Source organism: Salmo salar, chromosome 22 (genome assembly GCF_965601325.2).
Source record: "Salmo salar chromosome 22, fSalSal1, whole genome shotgun sequence".
Lineage (NCBI taxonomy): Eukaryota > Metazoa > Chordata > Actinopteri > Salmoniformes > Salmonidae > Salmo > Salmo salar.
In genome coordinates this window covers 15,060,603-15,066,894 of record NC_138312.1, presented here as the reverse complement: position 1 = coordinate 15,066,894, position 6,292 = coordinate 15,060,603, and positions in this window count along the sequence as shown.

Genomic DNA, 6,292 nt, shown 5'->3' with positions numbered 1-6,292 from the left:
ATCACTAACTGGCTGTCAGAAAACAAGCTGTCTCTTCATTTGGGAAAAATAGAGAGTGTTATTTTACTCTAGGCTAGTTAGATCACTAGGCTTTAGAGTCACAGTTGGTGACACAGCGGTTACTGCCAAGAACTGTGTTAAATACTTAGGCTGTGAACTACATTTACATTTACATTTAAGTCATTTAGCAGACGCTCTTATCCAGAGCGACTTAGACAGGTTCTTGACAGGGGAGTGCATGGGGCATAATGTAATTGCCAAGGATTACCAGAAAGTGACATCTCTGGCCAGAAAAGCCACATTTCTAGATAAAAGAACCTTGAAAACACTTGCAGCAGCATTAGTGCAGCCTCACTTTGACTATGCGTGCACTACCTGGTTCAGTAGCTGCCCTAAGTTCCATCAAGAACAAGCTACAGACAGGGTCATTCTGAATCTTAGCCCTTGGACTCGTGTTGGTCCTTCTCAGCTCAGTGAACTACAGTGGCAATCAGTTGATAAAAGGGTCATTCAGCTGAAGCTCGGATTGGCCCATAAAATTGTGTATGGTACAGTCCCCCAGTATCTAAAGAACTATCTCACTACTGTTAGGGACTGTCATTCTTATGCCACGAGAGGCAGTGCCACAGATTTTTGACATGTCGATTCAAGAGCGGTACTGGCCAGAACATGTGTTTATCTATGACAGTGGTAGAGTGGAAAAAACGCCACGCTGAGATAACCGTTTCTGCCGGTCTTTGGTTCAACCACTCCTGCAAGGCTTGGTTAATGTTGGGATAGCTTCTTAGAAGAAAAAGAAACGCACACCTATTAAGGCGAGGTGCTGGCTAACGGAGTAGAACATTTGAAAATAAGGGAGAGCCGCACACTCTAGGAGCTCAGATGCAAAAATGTTACATCCAACGTTGGATATAAAATCTTTGCATCTGAGCTCCTAGAGTGTGCGGCTTTCCCTTATTTTCAAGGGATAGCTTCTTAACCAAGTGTAAAGCCACTCTGCTAGTGGATTTGTTTGATGTGTATATTACCTTTTTTGATAACACGTTATGACACGGTCATAACCATGTCATAATATGTAATAACAGCTGACAGAACTTGTCATAACCTGCTGTAATATGGTCATAACACTGTCATGAACCATGTATTTAGACCTGTTGTGACATATATTGCGTTATTTTATGTCCGGTTATGACACCTACATAAGAGTGTCAAAACCCACAAAACCTACCACACAAGGCAAAACATTCCATTCCACCGTAGCCTACATGTCAACAGTATGTTTATGTTCTTTAAAAAAAAAATCAATTGTCCAATGTAAATTATCATTGTAAGTGTGCACACATTGATGTCAGACAATGCTCTGTTGCTGATGACTTGGATGAATGAAGGAGCAGAATTCAGGAGCAGGACAAGACACCCTCTTTTTGACTGATGACTGAGATAAGGGCATGTACGTTAAAGGCCTATCTGGCTTATACAATAATGATGGTCATAATGATTTCTTTACAGTGTCATAAAGTGTATTTTCTTAGTCCAAGTAAAGTGACACAGAAAGGTCATAATGCTTCTTGACAGTGTCATCAAGTGTATTTTCTTCGTCCAAGTATTGTGACACAGGATGGTTATTTAAAATATGTTATTAAGTTATTTAAAATATGATGAAACAAATATGACTGTAAAGAATTAATTACAAGGAAAAAACTAATTTGAGTAAATGCGGGTTTTGACAATCTTATGTAGGTGTCATAACCAGACATAAAATAAAAGTTTGGACACATCTACTCATTCAAGGGTTTTTCTTTATTTTTACAATTTTCTACATTGTAGAATAATAGTGAAGACATCAACACTATGAAATAACACATATGGAATCATGTAGGAATCCAAAAAGTGTTCAACAAATAGCCACCCTTTGTCTTAATGACAGTTTTGCACACTCTTGGCATTCTCTCAAACAGCTTCACCTGGAATGCTTTTCCAACAGTCTTGAAGGAGAACCCACATATGCTGAGAACTTGTTGGCTGCTTTTCCTTCACTCTGCGGTCCAACTCATCCCAAAACATCTCAATTGGGTTGAGGTCGGGCGATTGTGGAGGCTAGGTCATCTGATACAGCACTCCATCACTCTCCTTGGTCAATTAGCCCTTACACAGCCTGGAGGTGTGTTTTGGGTCATTGTCCTGTTGAAAAACAAATGATAGTCCCACTAAGCTCAAACCAGATGGGATGGCGTATCGCTGCAGAATGTTGTGGTAGACATGCTGGTTAATGTGCCTTGAATTCTAAATAAATCGATGACAGTTTCACCAGCAAAGCACCCCCACACCATCACACCCCCTCCTCCATGCTTCATGGTGGGAACCACACATGCGAAGACCTTCCGTTCACCGACTCTGCATCTCCCAGCGACACAGTGGTTGGAACCAAAAATCTCAAATTTGGACTCATCAGACCAACGGACAGACTTCCACCAGTCTAATGTCCATTGCTCGTGTTACTTGGCCCAAGCAAGTATCTTCTTCTTATTGGTGTCCTTTAGTAGTGGTTTCTACCATTTTTAAAAGGGGGAGATCCAACTATTTTAAATAATTATAGGCCAATCGCAAAGCTGTCACCCCTGGTGAAAATACTTTAAATCCTTTTTAGTGAACAGCTAAAATATTTTTTATATACTAACTCTATTTTATCAATGTACCAATCGGGCTTCAGGAAGATGCATAGTTACAGCAGTCATGAAGGTTTTATATGATTTCACTGAAGCCCTTGACAAAAAACAGCACTGTGTCTCACTTTTTATTGATCTCTCTAAGGCATTTGATACAGTTGATCATACTATACCGAGGCAGAGATTGTCGAGCACAGGTCTTTCGGAGCATGCAGTTGCATGGTTTGTTAACTATCTGTCTGATAGAGCTCAGTGCACTCAATTTGATGGGTTCATGTCTGTTAAATTGTCTGTCTGTAATGGTGTGCCCCAGGGCTCTGTACTTGATCCCCTATTATTCACTATTTATAGAAATAAATAAGACTAAAATTGGCTAAATGCTGAATGTGCTGATGATACTGTTATTTATTGTTGTGCCTCATCTCTCACAAAAGCTTTCCAGAACTTGCAAACTGCTTTTTATTCTGTTCAACATACCTTGTGTAAATTGAAGCTTATCCTCACAACTAAACTAATGGTATTTTCTAAAGCAAGAAATAGACCTCTGAACCTTTTTTACCTGCCAGGTCAATGAGATTGAGACTGTAACCGGATATAAATATCTTGGAATTTTAATTGATGACTGCCTGTAATGTATGTATATGGGAGGCGAAGTCAAGTGCAGGAGAGCGGAGTATAATAAACAGGCGCACTTTAATACCCGTTACTAAATGACAGCACATAACACATACAAGTGCCAAAAACACGGTCTAAAACAAAAGTGCAACGCCTGACAAATAATCCACGTAACAAATAACAATCACTCACAAATACAACATGGGGAACAGAGGGTTAAATAATAAACAAGTGATAGGTGAGTGAAGCCAGGTGTGATAAGACAAAGACAAAACAAATGGAAAATGAAAAGTGGATCGGTGGTGGCTAGAAAGCCGGTGATGTCGACCGCCGAACGAACAAGAAGAGGGACCGACTTCGGCGGAAGTCGTGACAGTATCCCCCCTTGACGCGCGGCTCCAGCAGCGCGCCGACACCGACCTCGAGGACGACCCGGAGGACGAGGCACAGGGCGATCCAGATGGAGACGGTGGAAATCCCGCAGCAACGAAGGGTCCAGGACGTCCTCCACCAGCACCCAGCATCTCTGTCAAGGCATCTCTGCCTTGAAAGGGTGGCTACTTTGAAGAATCTCAAATATAAAATATGTTTAGATTTGTTTAACACTTTTTTGGTTACTACATGATTCCATATGTGTTATATCATAGTTTTGATGTCTTCACTATTATTCTACAATGTAGAAAATAGTAAAAATAAAGAAAAACCCTTGAATGAGTAGGTTTGACCAAACTTTTGACTGGTACTGTACATATAAAAAAATATATATTTATATGGGGGTGTCAGGTGCGTCGTAAAAATTGGACCAAAACGCAGCGGGTATATATCTTCTTTTATTAGAAGGAAAACAAAACAAAACACTTACACAAAAACAACGACAAAAAACAGTCCTGTGAGGCTACACAGCTATACATGGAACAACTACACACAAAACCCATGGGAAAACACCCCTACTAAATAGGACTTTCAATTAGAGGCAACTAGGAACAGCTGCCTCCAATTGAAGGTCAACCCAATGACCTAAACATAGAAATAGAAGAACTAGAACAAACATAGAAATATATTAACATAGAATATAACCCAAAAAACCCGAAACACACAAAACAAACACACTTCTGCCACGTCCTGACCAACTACAATAACAAAATGACCCCTTTACTGGTCAGGACGTGACAGGGGGATTGGAAATGATGCAGACAATTACATTGATGGAAGCCACAATCTATCTGCAATATTAAAGCAAATTTACCCCTCATCAACAACAAAAAATTATAGCTTGAAGAATGTTTAAATGAATGATGGGAAAATATTGTACAATCCAGGTGTGCAAAGCTCTTAAAGACTTATCCAGAAAGACTCACAGCTGTAATTGCTGCCAATGGTGATTCTAACATGTATTCATTCAGGGGTGTGAATACTTACGTAAATAAGATTTTTCTGTATTCCATTTTCAATAAATTTGCTAACATTTCGGCAAACATTTTGTTCACTTTGCCATTATGGGGTCTTGTGTGTAGATGAGTGAGATAAAAACGTGTTTTAATCAATTATGAATTCAGGCTGTAACACAACAAAATGTGGAATAAGTCATGGGGTATGCATTTTAATGAGGGAAATAAGTATTTGACCCCTCTGCAAAACATGACTTAGTACTTGGTGGCAAAACCCTTGTTGGCAATCACAGAGTTCAGACGTTCCTTGTAGTTGGCCACCAGGTTTGCACACATCTCAGGAGGGATTTTGTCCCACTCCTCTTTGCAGATCTTCTCCAAGTCATTAAGGTTTCGAGGCTGACGTTTGGCAACTCGAACCTTCAGCTCCCTCCACAGATTTTCTATGGGATTAAGGTCTGGAGACTGGCTAGGCCACTCCAGGACCTTAATGTGCTTCTTCTTGAGCCACTCCTTTGTTGCCTTGGCCGTGTGTTTTGGTCATTGTCATGCTGGAATACCCATCCACGACCCATTTTCAATGCCCTGGCTGAGGGAAGGTGGTTCTCACCCAAGATTTGATGGTACATGGCCCCGTCCATCGTCCCTTTGATGCGGTGAAGTTGTCCTGTCCCCTTAGCAGAAAAACACCCCCAAAGCATAATGTTTCCACCTCCATGTTTGACGGTGGAGATGGTGTTCTTGGGGTCATAGGCAGCATTCCTCCTCCTCCAAACACGGCGAGTTGAGTTGATGTCAAAGAGCTCCATTTTGGTCTCATCTGACCACAACACTTTCACCAGTTGTCCTCTGAGTCATTCAGATGTTCATTGGCAGACTTCAGATGGGCCTGTATATGTATTCTTGAGCAGGGGGACCTTGCGGGCGCTGCAGGATTTCAGTCCTTCACGGCGTAGTGTGTTACCAATTGTTTTCTTGGTGACTATGGTCCCAGCTGCCTTGAGATCATTGACAAGTTCCTCCCGTGTAGTTCTGGGCTTATTCCTCACCGTTCTTATGATCATTGCAACTCCACGAGGTGAGATCTTGCATGGAGCCCCAGGCCGAGGGATATTGACAGTTCTTTTGTGTTTCTTCCATTTGCGAATAATCGCACCAAATGTTGCAACCTTCTCACCAAGCTGCTTGGCGATGGTCTTGTAGCCCATTCCAGCCTTGTGTAGGTCTACAATCTTGTCCCTGACATCCTTGGAGAGCTCTTTGGTCTTGGCCATGGTGAAAAGTTTGGAATCTGATTGATTGATTGCTTCTGATGACAGGTGTCTTTTTTACAGGTAACAAGGTAACAAGGAGCACTCCCTTTAAGAGTGTGCTCCTAATCTCAGCTCGTTATCTGTATAAAAGACACCTGGGAGCCAGAAATCTTTCTGATTGAGAGGGGGTCAAATACTTATTTCCCCCATTAAAATGCAAATCAATTTATAACATTTTTGACATGCGTTTTTCTGGATATTTTTGTTGTTAGTCTGTCTCTCACTGTTCAAATAAACCTACCATTAAAATTACAGACTGATAATTTCTTTGTCAGTGGGAAAACGTACCAAATCAGCAGGGGATCAAATA